This window comes from Elephas maximus, chromosome 13 (genome assembly GCF_024166365.1).
Source record: "Elephas maximus indicus isolate mEleMax1 chromosome 13, mEleMax1 primary haplotype, whole genome shotgun sequence".
Lineage (NCBI taxonomy): Eukaryota > Metazoa > Chordata > Mammalia > Proboscidea > Elephantidae > Elephas > Elephas maximus.
Window position 1 is genome coordinate 67,522,829 of NC_064831.1, and position 12,400 is coordinate 67,535,228.

The following is a 12,400-nucleotide window of genomic DNA, read 5'->3' on the forward strand; positions in this document are numbered from 1 at the left end:
TTCTTAAGAACAGAAAATGTCTTTCTTTTGAGTATCCTTCATTGTCTGGTACAATGCAGGGACTCAGTAAATATTTCTTGGTTGCAATTATGTATTTTGAATATAACAGTGTGACATTTATCTGGAAGTAATCAAAAGTGGAGCTTATGAGAATGATTAAGGCTGTAAATAAAAATGAGAGTCTTTTCTATAGAGGAATAATTGAAACCATGGGAATGGATAAGATCTCCATGGAAGAGAATGGACAGAAATACTGGCAAAGCTTGGGGCATAGCACCTCTGTACTATTATCAACAAAGACGCTTCATTTGATCTGCTCCTTAGAAGGATGTATTTGGATCAGTTATTGACATTCTTTTGGCACCTCTGCTTGTAATATGATGCTACCGAATATTAAAACAATATTCTCACATTTGAATAGCCAGAATAAAGTCTTTCAGTAGTCAAAACAGTTAATCAGTTCAAGTACTGAATTGTGAGAAAGCTGTAATTTGGCCTTAATAACTGCTTATCTTTAGCAGCATTTTGAATTAATTACGAATATGTAATTGGTTGATAGTATTGAATTCAGAATACCGCTTTTGTGTTGCAGATGGTTTTAAGAAGCCTAGTTTCTTAATGTAGAATCTGGATATCTGGGAGTTATTCACTGTCTTTAGATGCTTCATCCCTGAGATTTTTAGTAGCATAATTTAGGTCTCCAAGAAAGAATTCCAGAAGTCGCCTGCCCTCTTAAAGTTGCAGATATTTCTAGCCCTCTTGCAAACTGGAGATTAGGTGTGCTTTGGAGAAAGAGAAAACACAATGGCTGATAGAGGCTAACTGCCTTGTTTCAGCTCTAGCCTGTTCTTTAATTGTTTTTAACTTCTTCCCTCTGCTTCCTAATCCTCAACTAGCTGAGCAATTGATCCTACCAGGAATTACTCTTATAAATTTAGACCATTTAATCGAAGAGAGTGTTGAGTATAAATACAGTTTTATTTTTATTTTACTCTCTTGAGCACAGATGAAAAAATAAGAAAGCCGCATACGGGGCGGGACAAGATGGTTAAAGTAAATGGTCGCTCCCATTTACCCCCAGCAACCAACACACTGAACAACAAATAAAAGCAAGCACAGACTGAGCTCTCAGAAATCTGGATGGAAGCTTGGTTATTGGAGAGTTAGGGTGAGTCCAGAAGCAGGGAGAGGAGGAGTAGGGGCGGTGCAGAAGCTGGGAAATTCTAGCCGCTGCCTCTTGGAAGATTCGGCTCTTCACGGCCATTTTGGGATGGGGTCGGGCAAGTCCCGGAACAAAGAACATAAAGACTCGGGAAGAAAACTGAGGGAGCTGTAGCCCGACTCCTGAGGCAGCACAGATTGGCTGTGGGAGTTCGTGGACGGCGCACCTGGGCAGGGGCGAAAGGAGACCGAGGTGCTACAAGTAAGTGTTGTTGAATTTTGCTAAATCCCGGGGCGAAGGTGCTCTAGGACCTGGAATACCAGGGGTACACACAACCCAGCCTTCATCCAGGGCAAGAAAAATACATCAGATGGGCAACACGGGGGGAAACAACTAACTCCCTGATCATAGTGGGACACCGCGGGAGAGCCCGTGAGGGAAAGGTACAACCTGCTCCCCACCACCGCCCGGGAACGCCGAGCCCTACCTTACACCGGTGACCGCGGCCTGCGGAAAACCGCCGCACATGCGCGCTGAGCTGCAGGCTAGAAACATCCCAAACTCAGGTTGGAAGAGGGAACCAACCCCAGGGATACACCCGGGCTCACAGCCACGGCCAAGACTTCAGCCATAACCGGTGGTGGTTGTGGGGCGTGGTTTGTGGGGGCGTGGTTGCGGGGCGTGGTTGCGGGGCGTGGTTCAGAGCTTAGCTGCAAACTTAAAGGTTTGGCAGTTCAAATCCACTAGCTGCTCCTTAGAAACACTATAGGGCAGCCCTACTCTGTCCCATAGGGTCACTGTGAATTGGAATTGACTCAATGGCAGTGGGTTTTGGTATGAAGTTCACGGAGACTCACCAACAAAAATGGTGGAGGGAGGGGCAGATCAGGAATAGATTTAATACGTTAATTGTGATGGCTAATGTTATGTGTCAGCTTGGCTAGGCCATGATTCCCAGTGTTGTGTAATTATCCTCCATTTTATGTGTTGTAAATCTCCTAAACCACTACATATTAATGAGGCCAGATTAACATGGGGTGTTAAATCTTGAGTCACGCCCTTGCTAAAGGGCCTTAGTCAAATCACGCTCTTACTTAAGGGCCACCCTTACTCAAGTCCCCACTTTACTCAAGTGACTGCTTTACTCAAGTATCTGATGTAAAGGGAGTTTCCCTGAGGGTGTGACCTACATCCAATATATATGGATGCTCTGGCAAAGCTCGCACTTGCTCTGGATCCTGCATCTGGCTTGTCATCATCTGACCTCTGGTTCTTAGGACTTGAGCCAGCAAGGTGCCAACTGACCTGTTGATTCGGGGATTTACCAGCCTCTACAGCCCTGTGGATAGCAGCCTGTTGTCTGACCTGACGATCTGGGATTCAGCAGTCCCTGCAACCGTGTGAGTCAGGAGAAGTCTTTAGCCCGATGCCTGACTCACAGATGATGTGGGACTTGTCATCCTTCACAACCTTGGGAGCAATTTCCTTGAGATAAATTTCTACACACATATATATATATATATATACATTTCCTTAGCTTTGTCTAGAAAACAGCCTAAGATGTTACTGTTTGTGTTAGATCATCTAGTGCTGCTGTAGAAGAAATACCACAAGTGAATGGCTTTTAACAAACAAGTTTATTCTCTTACAGTCTAGTAAGCTAGAAGTCCAAATTCAGGGTATCAGCTCCAGGGGAAGGCTTTTTTTGTCGGCTCTGGAGGAAGTCCTTTGTCATCAATCTTTTCCCTGACTAGGAGCTTCTCTGTGCAGGAACCCTGGGTCCAAAGGACGCACTCTGCTCCCATCACTGCTTTCTTGGTGGTGTGGGGCCCTCCTGTCTCTCTGCTTGCTTCTATTTTATATCCCAAAAGAAATTGGCTCAAGACACAATCGAATCTTGTAGACTGAGTCCTGCCTCATTAACATAACTGCTGCCTATTCCCCCCTCATCAACATCCAAAGGTAGGATTTACAACACATAGGAAAATCACATCAGATGACAAAATGGTGGACAATTACACAATACTGGGAATCATGGCCTAGCCAAATCCATACACATATTCTTGAGGGACACAATTGAATCCATGACAGTGTTGTATGTCATTTGTTGTTCGTATGTTAAATGTTATAATTGCAAGTGGTGTAATGTGTGTGGTAGCCACTAAGAAATCACATTAAAAAAATACAAAGAAGAAGGAAGAAATCAATAAGACTCATCACAAGAATGCAGCCAAACACAAATAATAACAGATTAATAAGAATTAAAAAAAAAAAAAAGATATGAAACACTCAAAAAACAAATAAGAAAATGAATGAGGTGGGTACTTTGTTTTCACTAATAACCTTAAATGTAAATAGTCTAAACTCCTCATACAAAAGGCAGAGAATGGCAGGATGGATTAAAAAAATTTTTTTCCATCCTTTTGCTGTTTACAAAAAACATGCCTTAGACATAAGGGCACAAACAGACTGAAAATAAAAGGATGGAAAAAAAAATTCCATGCAACCAGTAAACAAAAAAGAGCAGGCGTGGCCAGGCTGATACCAGCAACATTGCAGGGTACAAGATCAACACACAAAAACCAGCTGGGTTCCTACCATATAGCCACGATAGTCAAAATAGTCTGGGGCTGGTACAACGACAGACACATAGACCGATGGAACAGAAGTGAGTACCCAGAAGTAAATCCATTCACCTTTGGACAACTGATATTTGAAAAAGGACCAAAATCAATTAAATGGGGAAGAGATAGTCTCTTTGACAAGTGGTGCTGGCAAAACTGGATATCCATTTGCAGAAAAATGAAACAGGATCCTTACCGCCTATACAAAAACTAACTCAAGTTGGATCAAAGACCTAAGTGTAAAACCCAAAATTATAAAGATCCTGGAGGAAAAAATAGGGCCAAACCTAAAGGCCCTAATTTATGGCATAAATAGACTATAAACATAACTAAAAATGCACAAACCAGATACAACAGGTGTGGATGGCATATGGCAGTACACCCACGAGCATATGTAAGTTTGCCAGAGGATTATTTCTACATACATATTTGTATGTGCTGCAAGTATTTCCATGTGTGTAGTACAGCACACAGGGGACAAAGTTATGAAGACTTCTTAGCCATAACCAAACACCTTGAGAGACTGAGTCACTAGGCTTGAGGGCTTAGGACCATAGTCTTGGGGGACATCTAGTCAACTGGCATAACAAAGCCCATAAGGACAGCTCTCTACATCCTACTTTGATAAGTAGTGACTGGGGTTTTAAAATCTTATGAGTGGCCATCTAAGATACAACTACTGGTCCCTTCCTGTCCAGAGCAAAGAAGAGTGAAGAAAACCAAAGACTCAAGGATACCAAAGGGCTAATGGACCACACAAACCATAGTCTCCACTAATCTGAGACCAGAAGAACCAGATGGTGCCTGGGTATCAGTACCAACCACTCTGATCAGGATCACAATAGAAGGTCCTAGACAGAGTGGGAGAAAAATGTAGAACAAAATCCAAATTTATAAAAAAGACCAGACTTACTGGTCTGATAGAAACTGGCAGAACCCCCAAAACTGTGGCCCTTAGACACCCTTCAAACATGAAACTGAACCCAGTCTTGCAGATCACCTTTCGGCCAAACAATAGACAGGCCTATACAGTGAACAATAACACCCGTGAGGAACGTGCTCCTCAGAACAATCAACCATACAAGATCAAAAAGGTAGATATGCCCAAAAACAAAGTTCAGAAGTCTGGAAGTGGCAGAAAATATGGGTGAATGGAAACAGAGAGCCCAGGGAGGAAGTGGGTAGAGTGCTGTCACGTTGAAGGGATTACTACTAATGTCATAAAACAAAATGTGTGTAAATCCGATCATCAGCCGTTAGAGAAATGCAGATCAAAACTACAATGAGATTTTATCTCACTCCAACAAGGCTGGCATTAATCCAAAAAACACAAAAGAATAAATGTTGGAGAGGCCGTGGAGAGATTGGAACACTTATACACTGCTGGTGGGAATGTGAAATGGTACAACCACTTTGGAAATTGATTTGGCGCTTCCTTAAAAACCTAGAAATAGAGCTACCATACGATCCAGCAATCCCACTCCTTGGAATATATCCTAGAGAAATAAGAGCCTTTACACGAACGGATATATGCACACCCATGTTTATTGCAGCATGTTTACAATAGCAAAAAGATGGAAGCAACCAAGGTGCCCATCAACGGATGAATGGATAAATAAATTATGGTATATTCACACAATGGAATACTACGCATCGATAAAGAACAGTGAGGGATCGGTGAAACATTTCATAACATGGAGGAACCTGGAAGGCATTATGCTGAATGAAATTAGTCAGTTGCAAAAGGACAAATATTGTGTAAGACCACTATTATAAGAACTTGAGAAATAGTTTAAACTGAGAAGGAAACATTCTTTTGTGGTTACGAGAGGGGGAGGGAGGGAGGCTGGGAAAGGGGGATTCACTAATTAGATAGTAGATAAGGACTACTTTAGGTGAAGGGAAAGAGAACACACAACACAGGGGAGGTCAGCACAATTGGGCTAAACCAAAAGCAAAGAAGTGTCCTGAATAAACTGAATGCTTCCAAGGCCAGCGTAGCAGGGGCAGGGGTCTGGGGACCATGGTTTCAGGGGACATCTAAGTCAATTGGCATAATAAAATGTATTAAGAAAACATTCTGCATCCCACTTTAAAGAGTGGCGTCTGGGGTCTTAAACGCTAGCAAGCAGCCATCTAAGATGCATCAATTGGTCTCAACCCACCTGGATCAAAGGAAAATGAAGAACACCAAGGACGCAAGGCGATTACAATCCCAAGAGACAGAAAGGGCCACATGAACCAGAGACTACATCATCCTGAGACCAGAAGAACTAGATGGTGCCCAGCTACAACCTATGACTGCCCTGACTGGGAACACAACAGAGAATCCCTGAGGGAGCAGGAGAGCAGTGGGATGCACACCCCAAATTCTCATAAGACCAGACTTAATGGTCTGACTGAGACTGGAGGGAACCTGGTGGTCGTGGCCCCCAGGCCTTCTGTTGCCCCAGGACAGGAACCATTCCCGAAGCCAACTCTTCAGACATGGATTGGACTGGACAATGGGTTGGAGAGGGATGCTGGTGAGGAGTGAGCTTCTCGGATCAGGTGGACACTTGAGACTACGTTGGCATCTCCTGCCTGGAGTGGAGATGAGAGGGTGGAGGGGGTTAGAAGCTGGCAAAATGGACACGAAAGGAGAGAGTGGAGGGAGAGAGCGGGCTGTCTCATTAGGGGGAGAGTAATTGGGAGTGTGTAGCAAGGTGTATATGGTTTTTTGTGTGAGAGACTGACTTGATTAGTAAACTTTCACTTAAAGCGCAATAAAAATTATTTAAAAAATGTTTGTAAATTGTTGAATGGAAAACTAATTTGTTCTGTCAACTTTCCCACAAACTACAATAAAATGTTAAAAAAAAATCAACTGGCTTCCTTTACACTAACAAGAAGCGGTCCCCCCCCCCCAAAAATTAAAACAATACTATTTACAGTAGCCCCCAAAATGATAAAATACCTAGGAATTAACAAGGAAAATTATAAAACATTACTACAAGAGACTAACAGAGACCTATGTAAATGGAAGGACATTCTATGCTCATGGATTGGAAGACTTACAATGTAGTGAAAATGTCAATTCTACCTAAAGTAATCTGCAGATACAGTGCAATCCTGATACAAATCCCAACAGCATTCTTTACTGAAATGGAACAACTAATGACCAACTTCATATGAAAAGAAAAGAAACCCCAAGTATCCAAAGCAACATTGAAGAAAAAGAACAAAGCGGGAGGCCTCACGCTCCCTGATATCAAAACATACTATACAGCTACTATAATCAAAACACCCTGATATTGGTTCAAAGATAGACACAGACCAGTAGAATAGAACTGAGAACTCAGAAATAAATCCAGCCATCTATGGACAACTGATTTTTGAGAAGGGGTCAAAATCCATATTCAGTTGGACGAACAGTCTCTTTAATAAATGGTGTTGGCGAAACTGGATATCCACTTGCAGAAAAATGAAACAAGACCCATATGTCATACCATCCACAAAAACTAACTCAAAATGGATCAAAGACCTAAATGTTAAGCCTAAAACTGTAAAATTCCTGGGAGAAAACTAAGGGTCCTAATCTTTTGTTAAAAATTGGATAACAAACATAACAAGTGAACGAATAGAAGATAACAAGACAGATAAATGGGACCTCATAAAAATTGAAAACTTTTGCTCATCAAGGCATTATCAAAAGAGTAAAAAGAGAACCTACAGACAGGGAAAAAATCTTCAGAAATGACTTACCAATAAGGGTCTAATCTCTAAAATTTACAGAAAACTTTGAACAACTCAAGAATAAAAAGACAACGTAATTATAAAATGGGCAAAGGACATGAACAGAACCTTCATCAGAGAGGACACCCAAGCTGCCAACAAGTACATGAAAAGATGCTTACGGTTTTTAGCCATTAAAACCAAACCCATTGCCATAGAGTCAATTACGACTATAGTGACCCTATAGGAACTGAGCCATAGGGTTTCTAAGGAGCAGCTGGTGGATTCGAACTGCCAACTTTTTGGTTAGCTTCTGGAGCTCCTAACCACTGTGCCTTCAGGGCTCCAGGGCTCTGTTAGATGTAAATCAAGACTACAATGAGATACCATGTCACCCCAGCTAAAATGGCACTGATTAAAAAATAATAATAAATGTTGGAGAGGATATGGGGAGATGGAAGCCCTTACCCGTTGCTGGTGGAACTGTAAATGGTATGTCTACTATGTATTAGAAATAGTACTACCCTTGTTGTTATGTGCCATCGAGTCAGTTTTGACTTATAGCGGCCCTGTGTACAAACGAAACACTGCCCAGTCCTGCACCATCCTCACAATCATTGCTGTATTTGAGCCCACTGTTGTTGCCACTGTGTCAGTCCATCTCATTTGAGGGCCTTCCTGTTTTTTGCTGACCCTCTACTGACCAATCACAACATCCTTCTCCAGAGACTGGCCCCTTCTGATAATATGTCTAAAGTAAGTGACACGAAGTCTCCCCATCCTCGCTTCTAAGGAGCATTCTGGTTGTTGTTCTTTCAAGACAGATTTGCTCATTCTTCTGGCAGTCCATAGTGTATTCAATATTCTTCACCAACAATATGTTTCAAAGGCATCAATTCTTCTTTGGCCATCTTTATTCATTGTCCAGCTTTCGCGTGCATGGAGCCCTCGTGACGCAGTAGCATGCATAGGAGGCGATTGAAAATACCATGGCTTGGGTCAGGTGCACCTTAGTCCTCAAAGTGACATCTTCACTTTTTAAAACTTTAAAGAGGTCTTTTGCAAAAGTTTTACCCAATGCAATATGTCATTTGATTTCTTGACTGCTGCTTCCATGGGTGTTGATTATGCTTCCAAGTAAAATTAAATCCTTGACAACTCAGTATTTTTTGCATTTATCATGATGTTGCTTATTGGTCCAGTTGTGAGGATTTTTTTTTCTTTAATTTTATTGTGTTTTAGGTGAAATTTAACAGCTCAAGTTAGTTTTCCATTCAAAAATTGTATACACAAAATTTTTTGTGACATTGGTTGCAATCCTTGCAATGTGTCAGCACTCTCCCCCTTTCCCTTTCTAGCCAGGGTTCTCAGTGTCCATTCTTCCAGTTTTGCTGTCCCTTCCTGCGTTCTTGTCTTTGCTTTTGGGGAGGTGTTGCCTATTTGGTCTCATGTACTTGATTGAACCAGGAAACACATTCCTCACATGTGATATTGTTTGTTTTATAGGCCTGTCTAATCTTTGGCAGAAAGGTGGACTTCAGGAGTGGCTTCGGTTCTGAGTTAGGAGAGTGTCTGAGGGCCATAGTCTCAGGGGTTCCTCCAAACTTTGTCAGACCAGTAAGTCTGATTATTTTTTTATGAATTTGAACTTTATTCTACGTTTTTCTCCCACTCTACCTGGGACCTTCTACTGTGATTCCTGTCAGAGTGGTCGGTGGTGGTAGCTGGGCACCATCTAGTTCTTCTGGGCTCAGGTTGGTGGAGGCTGTGTTTCATGTGGTCCATTAATCCTTTGGACTAGTATTTCCCTTGTGTCTTTAGTTTTCTTCATTCTCCTATCTTAAATGGCAACTCCTAATCTTTTAAGAGCCCAGACACTACTCACCAAAGTGAGGTGTAGAACATTTTCTTTATGAACTATGTTATGCCAATTGACCTAGATGTTCCCAGAGACCATGGTTCCCAGCCCTCAGCCCTAGTAACTCAGTCCCTTGGTGTGTTTGGATGTGTCTAAGAAGCTTCTGTGACTTTGCCTTGGTCAAATTGCGCTCACTTCCCCTGTATTGTGTGTTGTCTTTCCCTTCACCAAAGTTAACACTTGTCTACTATCTAGTTAATGGCTTCCCCTCCCCCATAGCCATTAAAGATTGTTTTTGTATGTGTGTGTAAATCTTTTATTGGGTTTCTATAATAGTGGTCTTATACAATATTTGTACATTGTGATTGACTTATTTCACTCAGCATGATGCCTTCCAGATTCATCCATGTTGTGGGATGTTTCACAGATTCATCATTGTTCTTTATTGCATTATTCTTTATTGGAGCCCTGGTGGTGCAGTGGTTAAGAGCTACGGTTGCTAACTAAAAGGTCTGCAGTTTGAATCCACCAGCCACTCCTTGGAAACCCTATGGGGCAACTCTACTCTGTCCTATAGGGTTGCTGTGAGTCAGAATCAACTCAATGGCAATGCGTGTTTGTTTTTTTTTTTTTTTTTAGTATTCCATTGTGTGTATGTACCATAATTTGTTTATTCATTTATCTGTTGATAGGCATTTAGGTTATCTTCATCTTTTTGCTATGGCAAATAATGCTGCAATAAACAAGGGTGTGCATATGTCTATTTGTGTGATGGCTCTTATTTCTCTAGGATATATTTCTAGGAATAGAATTGCTGGATTGCATGGTATTTCTATTTCTAGCTTTCTAGGAGGTGCCATATCATTTTTCATAGTAGTTGTATCATTTTACATCCCCACCAGCAGTGCATACGAGTTCCAATCTTGCAGCAACCTCTCCAGCATTTGTCTTCTGTTTCTTTGTTTAGTGCCAGTAATGTTGGGATGAGATGGTATCTTATTTTAGTGTTGATTTTCGTTTCTCTAATGGCTAATTGGAAACCACAGTAGTGGTTAAGAGCTACGGCTGCTAACCAAAAGGTTGGCAGTTCAAATCCATCAGGTGCTCCTTCGAAACCCTATGGGTTAGTTCTACTCTGTCCTATAGGGTCACTATGAGTCAGAATTGACTCGACAGCAATGGGTTTTTTTAATGGCTAATGATCTCGTGTATTTCCTCATGTGTCAGCTGCCTAAATGTCTTCTTTGGTGACGTGTCTGTTCATATCCTTTGCCCGTTTTTAAATTGGGTTGTCTTTTTGTTGTGGAAGTACTGAAGTATTCTGTAGATTTTAGAGATGAGACCCTTGCTGAATATATTGTATCCAAATTTTTTTTCCCGCTCTGTAGGTTCTCTTAAGATCTTTGTTTTCTTTATGTTGAGGTATAATCCATACTGAAGAACTACCCTAAGATCCAATAATCCCACTCCTAGGTATATACCCTAGAAAAAAAAAAATTGAGACCTAAAAATAGTGACACAAACAGACATATGTACACCTATTGTCATTGAAGCTTTGTTCACAATAGCAAAAAACAAGAAACAACCAAAGTGCCAATCAGTAGATGAATGGATAAACAAATGTGATACATACATACAGTGGAATACTACGCAACCAAAAAGGACAATGATGAGTCCATGAAACATAACATGGATGGACCTGGAGGGCATAATGATAAGTGAAATAAGTGAAGCACATAAGGACAAATATCGTATGATCCCTCCTTTATAAGAAGATAAAAATAGACATATATAAAGAGACCAGTGTTCACCGGTAGTTACCAGGGGGAGGAGGAGAAAGAGGAGGAAGCACGCTCTAAATCATAGATACTTATTTTTGGTGATGGGAAAAATGGCATTGAATGTGTGAGTGTAGTGAGTACAGCATGGCCAGAGTAAATTATGTCACTCATGAGAAAAGAATGCCTGGACTGAAGAGTTTGACATATATAAGAGGGCAATAACTCCAGCAAAGACCAAAAAATGAGTCAAGAATCACATATGGATGGGTATAAACATATAGGTGTATGGGTACATGCAGGTATATACATATGTGAAAACCGAAGAATAAGTACATGTAAATACAGGTAACTCTGGGCAGGTGCATATTCACTGACCACACAACTGCAGATTACTCCTCAGACAAAACAAAAACACATTCCGAGATTGGTTTTCTGGGTTTGGAAGTTTAGGACCATAATCTTATGGGACAACTCAGCCAGTTGGCATAATACAGTTCACAAAGTTCATGCTCTGCGTCCTAGTGAAGTGAGTAGCATGTGGGGTCTTAAAAGCTTGCGAGCAGCCATCTAAGATACAACTATTGGTCTCTACTCATTAGGAGCAAAAAAGTAAGAAGGTAACCAAAACCTCAGAGAAGAAACAAGGCTACAAGGCTGTTAGTACATAAGCCAAGACCTCAACTACCCTAAGACCAGAAGAACTAGGTGGCGCACTGTCAACACTGACCTATCTGACTGAGATAACAATAGATGATCCCAGTTAGAATGGGAGAAAAATGAGGAACAAAACTTAAATTCTTAAAAAAAGGATGACTAGTTAGACTACCTCAGACTCCCTGAAACTGTTTTTCCCTGAGACACTCTTTAAACCTTAAACCAAAAATATCACCTGAGAATCACCTTTTAGCAGAAAAGCAGTGTGACACACAAAGTAAAGAATACTACCCGTTAGATCGGTGCTCTACTAAAAAACCATCTGTGTAAGTCCAAATGGTCAGCATTAAATCCAAAGCAAAAATGAGAAGATACGGGGGCAGGGAAACCAGAGTACTGGAAAAGGAACAACCAAGAACACAATTAAGGAGAACGTTGACACAATGTGAAAAATGTAACTAAAGTCATTGATCACTTTGTGTGGAAATTGTCAGACAGGAACCTGACTTGCTGTGTAAACTTTCACCAAAAACATAATGAAACACTACTAAAAAAGCATACATAAAATCCAGAGAAGAGCTAGTTTGCTTTAATTAGCTCTAGTTAA

At 41.2% G+C, this 12,400-nt stretch overlaps 2 protein-coding genes across 4 annotated transcripts in view; one reads left to right on the forward strand and one right to left on the reverse strand.

Annotated features, from left to right (window-relative positions):
• The window catches only part of TMEM266 (transmembrane protein 266), a 217,100-nt gene extending 215,298 nt beyond the window's left edge, over positions 1–1,802 (reverse strand). Inside the window, exon 1 of the mRNA XM_049852853.1 lies at positions 1,650–1,802. The gene's annotated coding sequence lies outside the window, so the exon portion shown is untranslated. The remainder of the gene's footprint in view (positions 1–1,649) is intronic.
• The window catches only part of NRG4 (neuregulin 4), a 129,111-nt gene continuing 117,862 nt past the window's right edge, over positions 1,152–12,400 (forward strand). For all 3 annotated transcript variants that reach the window (XR_007512462.1, XR_007512461.1, XM_049852878.1), the window contains exon 1: positions 1,152–1,423. The gene's annotated coding sequence lies outside the window, so the exon portion shown is untranslated. The remainder of the gene's footprint in view (positions 1,424–12,400) is intronic.